This window comes from Parasteatoda tepidariorum, chromosome 1, assembly GCF_982258835.1.
Source record: "Parasteatoda tepidariorum strain Cologne lab strain chromosome 1, Ptep-v5.0, whole genome shotgun sequence".
NCBI classification, from domain to species: domain Eukaryota; kingdom Metazoa; phylum Arthropoda; class Arachnida; order Araneae; family Theridiidae; genus Parasteatoda; species Parasteatoda tepidariorum.
Genome location: NC_141755.1, coordinates 37,564,464 through 37,578,710, shown reverse-complemented (window position 1 = coordinate 37,578,710; position 14,247 = coordinate 37,564,464). Strand labels below are relative to the sequence as shown.

General features: G+C 29.9%; 1 long non-coding RNA gene across 1 annotated transcript in view; it reads left to right on the top strand.

Moving 5' to 3' along the window:
* The window catches only part of LOC139425381 (uncharacterized), a 38,507-nt gene extending 32,165 nt beyond the window's left edge, over nt 1–6,342 (top strand). Inside the window, exons 2-3 of the long non-coding RNA XR_015433294.1 lie at nt 3,835–3,965; nt 4,917–6,342. This is a non-coding gene — a long non-coding RNA (uncharacterized LOC139425381). The remainder of the gene's footprint in view (nt 1–3,834; nt 3,966–4,916) is intronic.
* The last annotated feature ends 7,905 nt before the right edge of the window (nt 6,343–14,247 follow it).

The following is a 14,247-nucleotide window of genomic DNA, read 5'->3' as shown; positions in this document are numbered from 1 at the left end:
ACAACAAGAAGCAATTCATAAGTTATTTTTAATGCTGAAAAATGTCTTTATTTAAAGACTCGTAGCGGAACAAATAAATAATTTAAATTTATACAGCTGACCCATGAGCCTTTTAAAAAAGAAAAGAAAACTTTGAATGTTCGGGATGGGGGTCATGCGACGTTCTCCTATGTGTCTCCGAGTATGCTTCGAAGCTCGTGTGGTCCTATTTAATTTAAGTACCAGGGTGGTTCGTGTTAAGGACTTCAAATTATTAGCCAGTAAATTAGCCAAATATCAAAAGTATTCACCAATTTTAGAAAAACTTCGCAAAATGCAAATCTTAACAATTTGTTATGATCAGTTTTTTTCCCATCGGAAACAATTTCAAGGTAATTTGTTTCAGGCTTACATTATTCTGACCCAATTCTAATTGGTTATGCGGAAAATTCCTGCAATCGAATTAAAAATATTGATTTGTTTAGAAAAATTCATTTTGAAACAATTTTGAGGATCAAGTTAAATATATATATTTTTCTTGAAAGTGGAAAAAATCATTCGCCACTATTTTCACCCAAACACGATTTTATTCCCCAAATTTACAATTTTATCGCATTTGGCCAGGTTTGGCGAATGCTTAGCATAGGTCCTGTGTATGATAGATGACTATCATATCATGTACTTCGATTCGGAAATTTGAGTATTTAGAGCCGTGATGGCTCAAGTGACAGAGCGTTCACCTTCCAATGAGGTAGACTGGGTTCGAATTCCAGGGAGGAATGGTAGATACGAATTCTGCACCAACCACAGTGCTGATCTAAAATATCCTCAGTGGTAGACTGATCATGGGTTAGAGTCCCCTTGCAGTCAAGCTAACCGTGGGCTTTTTTCGTGGTTTTCCTTCCATGTAACGCAAATGTGGGTTAGTGTCATCAAAAAATCCTCCATGACGATAAAATTTCTCTCAATACTTGGTCCAGGAGTTCCCTAGTCTTTTGGATTGGGTTTAAAATTACTAGGCTACGGAGTTGAACATTAGTAGTCGTAAACCTCAAATTTATTTTATATTTTATTTTATAACCGTCGTTGAACAGCCGACTCAATTATGAGTTTACGGTTGTCATTGTTCAACGCCAAAGCCATGTAATTTTGAACCCAATCCAGGAGACAAAGGAACTTCAGGAGCAGGTATTGGGAGATATTTTCCCTTCTTGGAGGATTTTTTGATTGAACTAACTCTCATTTACGTTACATGGAGAGGAAACCTCCCACGGTTAGTCTGGCGGCAAGGGGACTTTTTTCTTCTTCCTCCAAGATTTGGACATGTTCCTAGGTCGTCATGGACCCTTTAACATGTAGCCCAAAGCTTGGCTACTGGTCCGGCTCCACCCCAGCCTAGGGACGAGTCCGGAAAGCAGGTTTTTATTGAAATTTTTGATATATACATACAAAAAAATGGTTTATAAAATATAAAGTTCAATATGAAATAAGTAATTTGAACAATACAGGTGGAAAACATTATAAAGTGAAATGACAGTTATTGCAATAGACAATAGCATGGGGAGTTTTCTAAGAAGATGTAGATGATAAATTTTGTTACGCATAAAATGAGCTCTGTGATAATTTAGAGTAGGTAGAAAAATGAGTTTTTTTTTTCTTTTAAAGTCATGGGAGAACACAAAAGTTTGAATTTAAAGTATCAGAGAGTCGGTAATTTTGGCAATGTTCCGAAAGGAGGATAAGTTTAAGTGTCAATGGAGTTTGATCTGAGGAGTGAGAGAGCATGTCGATAGCTGGGACAATCTGCTGCGTAAGCTGAATGATGAGGATTGTAATTTGTGCCAAAGTATGTGTTGCAATGTCAAAAATTGATGCAATGATGATGGTCATATTTACAATCATTAGTATGATGTTCACTGCCACAATTAGCACAAGTAGCTAAATCTGCTAAGGATTGGCTGGTTTGGTGATCGAGTCCCTGACACCAGGAACGTCTTTTTAGAAGAATCCTTTTCTTGATGATACATCTATTAAGCTCTATGAAGATGGTTCCTGTTTTAACTAGATGAGTTGCAAGTTTGTGAGATACATTGGCTATTACGTGATGTTTGTCAGTTGCTCTCTTGTGAGGGATGGATTTCACGTATTGAATAACATCAGTGTTGTTTGGTGAATCCCTATTTCTTTGGAGAACGGTGGCGATGTCTTTTCCTTCAAATTGTGCTAGTACGTTTAGGATTATAAGTGGAGTGAGTCATTGTTGTTTGTCCCGGAACTGGAGTTTGTTTGTATGCTGTTTGCCAGTTTATCATTTTCTTCTTGGCTGTGGAATTTTATCTCTACTAGTTTTTTTGATTTGTACACTTTTTTCACCACTGGCTTTGCGTTTGAGTCATTGATGATTTTCATGATGTCGTCTGGATTATTGCCATCGTCTGTGGAGATGGTGATGGGGGCAGGTGAGTGTGGTTTCTTTAGAACTTCGCTGTAAGTGAGACTACTTCAAGGACTCTTCATTTCAGTTAGTTGTTCGGATATGATCTTGATCTGTTGATGAAGATTTTTAAATTGACTAGAATTTTGAGCGTCTTCTTGTCGTGGCTGATTGAAGAGGTTTTAGATCATTTTGATTGCGTCATTACATTAGTGGAATGCGACCGTCTGCTGAACAATTGTGCTTTTGAAGCTATGATGCAAATGTTTGACCAGTGTCAGGAGATGAGTTACGTATTTCTGGAGAACAAGACTCAGCTATATTACTTCTACTCAGCTATGTTGTTATGAAAAATTGAAATTTCCTAGAATTTTTGTTATAAATTTTTACTTTATTTCTCCTATTTTATTTTATAAATTAATTATTACTTATAAATAGTTTATATTTATGCATTTATTTTGTTAATATAAGGAAATAAGGTAATGTTATTTCAATTATTTGATATTCTGATGAAAAAAAACAATATAAATTTTTTTTTAAGACTGAAACTTTAAATATTTAACAAAAAAAAGTTGTCGATAGCAGATGTTGTCTTTTACATAAAACACGTTATACAAAAACGTATGTTTCGAATGCTATTTGTAACTTTCTAACTAATATAAATCTAAAACAAAATGATAATTGGAATCTTGTGCTTCAAGTAATTTGAAATTATAATTAATATTTATTAATGAGTATAAAGTTAATGTTTTTATATTTTAGACGATAAAAAGAATCAATCTCGAAATTATTTTCCAGAAATGATTGTTTGTTTTTATTTTGTTTGAAATTATACCTGTTGTAGTAAATTCGGAGTTGCATCTGAAAATTTTTGAGTGCAAGAACATTGCAAAATTAGCTAATTTTTTCAAAAGTTTAATTGAAAAAATATTAAAAAAAATAAAAAACACTTAAAAGTATGAAATCTGATATTAAAATGAAGATTATTTTGCAAATAAAGCTTTGACTTGTGCAAAGTATTACAAATGATTTCAGTAACGAAGTATTCACTTGGGATATAAAGAGTTTTAAATCAGCATAATATTAAAGTCCTACATTAATTCAGTTAAACTGTTTTGTGCAGAATTAATGTAGACTTCATTGCGTTTTGTTATGGAAAAGATACAGAAAAAATAAGAAATGTACAAAAGTTTTAAAAAAGATATTTTAAACATTCATTTTATTTTTATTCTTTAAAATAACTAACTGAAATAGTTGACACATTTATTCTTTTGATATTAAATCCCTTTTCAAGTGTTATATTAAAAAAATTTTAAGGAAAAAAATCCTCTGCAATGTAAGTGAAAGAACTAATTATATTTACATGTAAAGTGGTTAGATGTGATTCCCTTGCATAACACATAACTCTTTGTTCCTTGCAGACAAGCATTATGACAGTAATGGCTTTGAAAGAGATGCTCAAGAACACTCAGGCACATTACTTAAATTTTTTTCAAGAATATTTAACCTTAGAATATAATTACAGCTTTCTTTTGGATTCATGGAATCAAAGGTAATTAGTTTTGTTCTACGTATTTGAACCATAACGAATATTATTGTTTCTTTTTAAACATAATATATAATTGTTTCAATATGAATAGTATTTATGGTTTACCTTAGGACATGGTGTTTATATTAAGTATGGTTAAAAAATTTTATTTTGAATAAAAATATGTTTAAAGGATTTTCTTATTGACTATTGATATACTTAATAGATAGTTGAATCAAATAGGGTATTTTAAAAATACGTAAATTTATTAAAATATATCAAAATATATTCAGTTGGCAAGTGATGCTGTTATTTGAAAAATGGTATGCATATCAAGCTTTGTCACAGTGTTTCTGTGTAAAGTAGTTTTCAAAATGAAATATAGATGGCAGCACAAAGTCACGTGATAAGTAAATATTAATTTTTGTTTTCTGTATTAAGTAGTTTAGTTCTCCATGTTGTTTGTCTCAATAAAATTGTGTTATTAAAACCGGCATGGTAATTTCAAAGTGATTAATTCCCCGAGAAGAATAGCCAGTGTTGTTGTGCACCATTAAGGCATTGGGGCGCGCGATTGTTCTTGTTTTCCAGTGGTGCCATCTCTGGCTGAAAATACAACTTATGCCACAACCGTTTATAGAGCGGATCCATTCATACATCCATTCAATCATCCACAGATTGTAATTGGGATCATGGAGGACTTTGTCACCCGACAGATTTAGCGCGCACCAGTTACCAACACGGAGAGTCTTCGGCCGACTGGATTCAAACTCCAGTTTTCACGAACGTGAGTTCAGTATCCTGTCAACCAGGCTATCGCGGGCTTTGACACAATGTAAAATTGCAATATAGTTAAGAGACAGACTTAAAAGATTATGGTAGTTCCTTATAGTTTAATTTTATAATTATTGAGGCTTACTTGAAGTATAAATTCTAAACATTTCTGCATTCATACAGTCATTCATTCATCCACAGATCGTAATAAGGATCATGGAGATGGATTCAGATTATGGGAACATGGGGGACTTTGTGACACGACAGATTTAGCTAACACCAGTCACCAATTACTACACCGTAAGTCTTCAGCTGGCTGGATTCGAGCTCCCGTTCTCACAAAACAAAGTCCAGCGCCCTGCCAACCAAGCTGTCCCTGCCTCCTCACAGTGTAAAACAGCATTAAAGTTATGAGAAGAAACTTAACTGATTATGGTAGCTTTTTATAGCTTAATTTTAAAATTATTGAAGCGTAGAATCTAAACATTTTTGCATTATGCTGATTTTATAAACTTTTCGTCATTTGTTTTAAAACTTAGAAATAAGTCGTTGTGGATAAGTCGTTAGCATTGGCAAATGATTGAAAACAGGATGCGAGACTCATTAATCTTAATTTTACGAAAATAACATAATTATTAATCTAATTTTTGAAATTAAAGTTTCTTTTAAGTTAGGCACACAAACATTTATTGACTTAGAACTCATCCTTTTAGAATTTCTTTCTTTAATTTTGAGTAGTTCTGCTTATTCTTTGAAAACAAAGTTAGTTGTGTTAAGCATTATCTTATTCCGTTCTTCTCTTAGTTAATGATGTTTATCTAAGATGTTGAGCAAATTTTAACGTATTGTTTTGAATATGTATGCAAGGTTTCACTACTCAATATTAAAATCTCCTCTCCTGCTCGTAATCATATACTTTTAGTGATACTATTAATACACACTAAATTATGCAGATAATATACCACTAAAATGAAAATTTGACTGTATTGATATTTCCTTAAAACGAAATTTTCCAATTAATTTTTCTAGTTAAGAATTTCATTCGAAACCGTACTATTATAACCGTACATTATTTAAATGAAATAATGATTCTGCTTATTGTATATTAGAATAATATTTTGGTTCACTCAAATGAAAAAATATTCCACTAACTGTCAAGTTTAAAGTAGGAACTGCAGAATAATTACTTCAACCTTGTGATTTCGTAACTAAAAAATACAGATCTTAAAAGTTGTTATAATGGAATCAGATGAAGGTGTGTTGTACATCTTCTATGTGCTCATCAGGTGTTGTCCTTCTGCGGTTTTTTTTTTGTTTGCATACATTTGTTATGTTGACTAAGCTGAAGAACAACAGCCTTGTGTTTACTTCCTGCGGCACTGTGAAGTAGGGTGAAGGTCGATTCGCAGTTACTCTTCTCAGACCCAGTGAACTTCGTGCAGGTTTACACAAAATTATAAAGTCACGTATTGTTTCTATTCACCAAGGTTAAAGTTCTAAATTCGTGCCCTTTGCCCCTTTCTAAGATCTTTGGAATAATTCTTCATAAATTATAAGCCAGAATTCTTCATAAATTATTAGCCAGATTTCGAATTATTAGCCAGAAATACTGTAATCAAATAAAAAATACTAATTAGTTAAGAAAAATTAATTTTGACGTAAATTTGAGGATCATGTTAAATATATATTTTTCTTTCCAGTGGAAAAATCATTCGCCAATGCTTTTAACAGAACACTATTTTATTTGCCAAATTTGCAATTTTATCGCATTTGGCGACTTCGATTCACAGCTAGAGCATTAGCTATTAAAAAAAAAAATCGAAAAGTTCTAAATTTTGTCTTTTGCCCCTTTTTAGAGCTGGAGAAGCATTTTTCATTTTTTCTATTTAAATTTCCCCGCTAGATATCATCTCAAAATTACAGAGCGTTCCAAAAATCGTCCGACAAGTTCAGGACATATATATATATATATATATATGGGTCATTCTCACAAAAACAGCCATTTTCATGTCCCCAGTATATTTTATGTTTGTTTTACAGCTTACGAAGAAAGAAAATTCAGGGAAAGTGTTCTTCAGAATGCAAGCTAACAAAATTATAAAAATAAAATTATCAATTTTCATTTTTTATTTATTTTAGGTAATTAAAATATACCAATATGTCATTCCCTCACTTGTCCCCACTGCTGATTTAAAAAAAGAAAAAAATTGTTTCTGAAATAAAATTTTTTTTTTTTACAAATTCGTGTTTTTTATTTCAGAATACTGAAATATAGAATTCAGAAAATCAATTTTAAATTTAATTTCCGATAAAAATATTAACACAGCACTATTTTAAACTTTGTGCCCAGTGTTTCGCGTCATTCCCTCACAACAATGTTCTTATCACCTGCAATCTTCTTAGAATAAAAATATTTTAATAAAAACTTCAGAAGTTAACAACTGGCATCATAGAACAAAATTGCAGTATGTTTCCATCTTCAACTTAAAGAAGCTTTGCTGTGGAATAAATTTGAATGAATCAAACCAGGTAAAATTTTTTACATTTGTCATTCCCTCATGTCATTTTTTAGAGTAAAATAAAATACAACTTCATCGAGAAAGTGAATAATTATATGTTGTTTTCTTGTATGAATATAATTGTATGTGATTGACTTCAGAAATTAATTAGGCCTAACTGCTATTTTTAAATTTTATTGAATACGTCATTCCCTCACTAGTGTATAAAGTGAGGGAATGACGCTGAAGTGAGGGAATGATTCAAGATGAGTATATTATAAAAAAAAATTTTTGTTCAATCGTGCCAGCCAATTTTATTTCCCAAACCTGTAAAAACTATTAAATATATAAGACTAAATTATAATAAATATTAGATATACTTAGTATGTTATCATTTTCAAACTTTAGGTCGATGTAACTTAGATAAAAACATGTGTTATCATTCCCTCACTTTTTAAATAGTGAAAATAATTAATTTCCTTATTAATTAATTTGAAAAATATGTTAAAAAATTAATAAATTAATTTATTAAATTAATTAATTTATTTATAAAATTAATCAATTAATTATTATAAATTAATTAATTATAAATTAATTATTTAAAAAATTAATTAATTTAAATATTAAGTATAATTTATAGGATATATACTTTCTTTATAATGCCATTACATATTTCTATTCATATAAAAAGTTTCAGAGCTTTTTATTCACTTTACTTTTTTGGGATTTTATGAACTGAAAATGACAGTTTTCGTGAGAATGACCCATATATATATATATATATATATATATATATATATATATATATATATATATATATATATATATATATATATATATATATATATATATATATATATATATATATATATATATATATATATATATATATATATATATATATATATATGTGTGTGTGTGTGTGTGTGTTAAAAAAGTAGGAAAACGAAATTAGGGAAAGATATAATCTCGTCATCAGCTCGCACGATTATATCCGTAATAAAGAGTGCTTTCTAATATTGCATCAATATAGCAACATTTATTTACACAATAGTGTGAGGAGCACCCAAAAAAACTGAAACTAAGATAGAACATACAAAGTAAAAAATACCAGATAAAACATATCCAGCAAAAAATAGAAAATGAAATACAAGTAAAATACAGAATAAAATACAAAATGAAATATATAAAGTGAATAGCGAATTCAAATGTACATAATTTTACCGGCATCTTTCGAAAACGATTTAAAAAATTTTCGTAACAAGTTTGCCAGATTACAAAATATAAAAATTGAAGATTAAATGGAGGATAATTTCAGACTTAACTGAGGTAACTAATAAACCAAACGCGCTTCTGTTCTTCAGTAAGAACGCTCCATAATATGAGCTCTGTATACTCTATTTACGCTTCGATTTTCATATTTTTTTAATTTGGTAAACTTGATAAGAAAATATTTTAAACCATTTTTTTAAGATGTCGGTAAGCGTAAGTACGCTTTATATATTACACTTTATATTTTATTCAGTATTTTCCTTGAATTTTATTTTCTATTTTTTGCTTTATATGTTTTATTTTGCATATTTCACTTAATATGTTTTACTTTCGTTTAACTTTCCCAATTGTTGTATTAATATATTTTGCTTTGACTATATTAATGCAATATTAGAAAACACTCTTTTTTACGGATATAATCGTTTGCGCTGATGACAAGATTATACCTTTTTTATATTTTGGATTCCGGTATTTTAATTTCTTTTAAATATTTTGAAAATTTTAAATATTTTTTAAAAATATTTTAGTTTAATAATTCTTCGTCTTCTTTTTTCATAAATTTTTATATTTTTTTCCATGTTTCCAATACATTTTTAACCTATTTTATGATTTTTTTAACTTATTTTTTTACAATAAATGAAACTTATAATTATTTTTCTTAATTTTTCCGTTAATGTCTCTTTTCTCTTTTCCTTTATAATATTAATATATGATATATGATATTTATGTATATTATAGTATGTCATATGACATTATGTCTTATGATATTTATATATGATATCATATATTTTATTTCAGTTTACAATATTTAGTTTAGTTTACCATTAGTCATTTTATTTGCTTAAACATACAATAATTTTATTATCTTTCTGTTTATAATTTATTGTTTTTATTATCATTCAGTTTTTTCGGTTATTACCATTTCATTATCATTTATTTACTTTAGTTTAATATTTTAGAATACAATTGCACATATTAAAACTTACGAACAGTTAGAAAATTTATAGCAATTAGAGGGGAAAAGGAATGAAGTATGTCTCTAGGACAGTGGTTCTCAACCTTTTTTTTGTGCCGGCACACTTTTAACGATTTCGAAATTTGACGGCACACAATGAAGAAAATTAGTTTAAGAGTTGTTTACTAACCTATAATACACTGTGTTAAATAGTTTGTGATAATAATTTTGAATGTGAAATAAAATAATATGTACTACAAAAGCTTATTTATTTAGAGATTAATTATTTCTTCCGACTAATTTTTTATTAGTTAGTAACAGTTATTTATTTTTTTTGCTAGTTATTAATTGTTAACTTGTTTTCTATAGTTATTAACTGTTATTTTTTTGTGATTTCTTGTCATCTAGTTTTTTTTTTGCTAATTATCAAATTGTTAGCTTATTTTTTTGTTAGTTATCCTTTGTTAATTTGCTTTTATAACTAATTATTGCGTAGCTTGCTTTAATGATTAGCTTTTATTTCCGTTTGAAAGTTAATATTTAGCTTTCTTTCTTTTGTTAATTAATAATTTTAATAGTCAATAAATTTTCTACTGATTTCATTATTTTTTTAATTGCCAGAGACAAGACAATCGCCGACAAAATGTTCACGCGCTTAAAGCCTGGAAAAAATTATAAAAAGTATATATATATATATATATATACACACACACACTTTTCTTTAATTTAGACTTTACTCGTAATAAAAAAAAGTATTAAATTTTTTTTTTTTTTGTATCATTTCTAATATTAGGCGGCACAATTTAAGAATTTGGCGGCACACAAAAGTGCCGCGGCACATTGGTTGAGAATCACTGCTCTAGGACATTAAGTTGCGTCACTTATGCCTATTTCTATACACATTTTAATAATACAAATAGAATAATTTTTTACTAAACTTCGAATGTGTCAAAAACTATATGCTATACACTGTACTATAATGACTACTACGTATTATACTATGTATTATACTATGTACTATTAAAATGAATGAGTTAATAGTATTGAATGAATAAACAATAAATTAAATGCGAAAATGAATGAATAGAAAACAACATCAACAATTTTATCTTCGAAATCTTTTTTTAAAGTCGCCAGTCATCTGTGTTCTTCTAAGAAATTGACCTGAAAAAGAAAAATAATAAAATTTGAATCTTGAAAAGTAATAGAACTAATTATAAACAGCTTAATTTTTTTATGAGCGTCGAAAGACTTTTTTAAAATATTTTTTTCTTTCTAAGAAATTGATAAATTTTTCTTAAATTTTTAATCGTTGATAAGGAAAACAATTTTGAATTAAACAGATACGAACAAATGAAAATAATGTAAAAAATTTCGTCATAGATGTGAATACTTGTTTTTCGTGTTACCACATTTCGTTAATGCTTCAAATAAGTATAAGAGAGATAGAAAATAAGGTTAATTTTACCGTTAACCTTTAGAAAACGCTATGCAAAATCTAATATCAATCACCTACACATATTTGTAAAACAGATATTGTGCACGAAAAGGAGTCTTCTCTACATTGCTAGTAGTAATTTATTAGTCTTCTAATCCTGTTTTAAATAATTGTAGGTATTACAAAAATTTCTCCTTTTCTCGGAATTATTGAGACTTTTTTAAAGTATTATAGATTTACTCGAAGATTACAACTCAAGAGTGTATGTCACTACAGAAATTTAAGTAGGGGAACACGGGACTGGAAATCACACGTTTTGGTTGTCACATGTTTTGTATCTTCGCTGATAGAGTTCGCATGGAACTTAAGTATTATTTGCTAATGTATTCTATTGTTAAAGCTGATAGTGAGTGAATGTTAACGTCTTGGCTATTATAACAATTCAAAAACGAATATTTAGGCAGATGAATATTTTTTTTTATCTACCAATTATTTTTTTATTGTGCCTCTAATAGCAGACAACACTTTTGAAAGACTGCACCTTTAGCTATTTTTTTCCGTAATTGATCTGTTCCAAAGCAATAGATTCTTATGAAATCCAGCCCTTACAAAGAAAACAACAAAGTGGCGATGGTTGAAGCAAAAAATGTCAGGCTAACAAAGTTGTTAGAAGCGTTGTGCTAAATAATACTTCAATTATTATAGTTGTTGTTGTTAATTTACGTCGCACTAGAGCTGCACAACGGGTTATTGGCGACGGTCTGGGAAACATCCCTGGAGGATGATCCGAAGACATGCCATCACAATTTTGATACTCTGCGGAGGGGATGGCACCCCCGCTTCGGTAGCCCGACGACCTGCGTGCGAAGTCGAGCACTTTACGGTAGCACAGTTTAACGAGGACCAATACCGCACACCCTCGGTCCCTACGCAGACTGATCCAAGTGGTCACCCACCCGCACACTGACCGTAGCCAGTGATGCTTGACTTCGGTGATCTGCTGGGAACCGTGTCTTAACGATCAGTTCACTGCGGGACTTCAATTATTATAGCTGGAAAGAATCAAGGCATTACCGAACACTAGCCAAAAAATAATTCTAGAATAACCACGCAATACGGATCATTGCAGTATCTTTTTATTTGATACATTAAAAATTGTCGAATTTTCAGTGATAGAACATAAAGTGAATTAGTTCAATGTATATATAAATGCAAGCGTCTGAAATTTATTTAGAACTTTCACCGAAAGAAGTTCGACTTCTATCATATCAATTTGCTGCAGCTATTTCTTCAGAAATGCCTTCGTCGAGGAAGAAAATGAAGATTGCAGACACAGATTTGTTCACGGCATTCATTAAAAGATGTTCATCCAGTGTTGAAAGTGATCCAGTTTTCAGAATCCCTCAAACAACAAGGTTGTCAAGAGCTGGAAGCTTTAACATTAACAAATTTTTCTACAAATTGTGGAGTTAAAAGGAGTGTTATTAATTCCAGCTTCACGAAATCTAGAGCATGGTTGAGACAGGATCGACTACAGTACAGAAGCCAGATAGAGTTGTAGAACGTCGAGGTAATAAACAAGTCGGCCTCATTGTTTCGGCAGAAAAAGGAAGCCTTGTGCAGTGTAGCCAGTGATATTTCTGAGATAAGAAACTTGATTTCGCCATTTTTTACTTTCCTGTTGGTAAACTACTGGGACCATTTTGGCGCAGAGATCCTCTAGGATTAGAAGGAGTAAAGTTTATTCAGGGCGTTTCATTTTTGTTAACGCTTTGTACCTACAGTGCACACAAAAAAAATGGACCATTCTAAATATCTTTTCATCTAAAAATCGGATCTTCACGCTCTAGGACTCATTCTTAATGGTTCAAGCGGGTGACCTTAAATATGCTAATTAATTAGTGCAGACGATATTTTAAGTTATGAAATAAGACTAAAACTTTCTTTGAGTAAACATATCTTGTTTGTGATGTATTCAGAGTTCTAACCTCCAAAATATAGTTAGTGCAATCTGGGAAATAAAGTCCCTATATTTTTGTCTGGAAAGCGATCAAAAGTTTGGACCCCTTAATGTTAATTTCACTTTTTGCGTATTTTGTCATCTCTCAGAAACTTTTTAAGCGAATTGAAGAAATTTTGCACATAATTATAAAATTCGTCTATCCAAAGATAATTCCATGCAAAAAATTTCAGTAATCTATTCTATTATATATAATTCTCTTACGTGGCTCCCAAATTTTGGCTGCATTTCTTTTCCGCCGGTGGCAACGTTTGCTTTGTTTTGAAAACTCCAAAGCATTCTGCCTTTTAATGATGTGTTTCTGATCTAATATATATAATTCTCTTACGTGGCTCCCAAACTTTGGCTAAAGTACTTTGTACAACTAAATAAGATTCTTTTCACAATAGTTAAATATTTACTTTATTTTCTTCATTCATAGAGAAAACAGTCGGCAAAGAATTCTGTTAGGTTAAAAAACATTTCGCTAAAAAATTAACGAATTCTAAAAGAAATAAAAATAAACAACTTAAAAAATAAAAATGCTGTTGCCAGCCATAGAATTTTTTGAAAGTTAACTTAGCAACATAAATCAAAATGACATAGAAGCGCAACTAGATCAAAATTATGATGCCTGAGCGCTTGACGTAACAAGTCCTTCAATTCTATAAGTGTTGTATCGCCAAAAGCCCAAATTAACAATTGCGTTCTTAAAGAAATTCTATAAAAAGTTTTAAATAAACAACCTACTTCTACAACTGCTTCTTGAAGAACTTGGCTCATTGATTAAAAATATTGTTTTAATTTTACAGTACTAACTTTACTTCTACTTTCATTATTGCTATGACCCTCTTTCATTACATTTTACAACTTCATGCTAAATGTGAGGACTTTAAGTTATTTTGTGGTTGAATACTGACAGAAATGTGTACATAATAAAATAATATTTAGAGGTTAAGAGTTGCCTCAGAAAAATTTGAATTGTTGACAATGAACTTAGCAATGGAAACAATCGTTTTTGTGAAAAATTGAATTGTATTGTTGACATCAAAACTAAAAATATTGTGTTTCAACTTAACAATACTACCTTAATTTATACTTTGGAATTGCCTCAGAGAAATTTGAATTGCTAGCAATGACTTAAACAAAAAGTTTTATTTTAACTGACAAATACTATATTATAATTTTAACTTTTTCTATGACTATACTAATTTTCTTACTCTTTTCTTTGTTTTTTATACATTTTATATTTTTGTGATGAAATAAAAAACTTATAGTTGTTCTGCACACTGATGAAAAGTACACTGATGAAAAGACAAAATGATGGGCTTCGTCGACAATCAAAAATACATACATTTATTTTACAAATT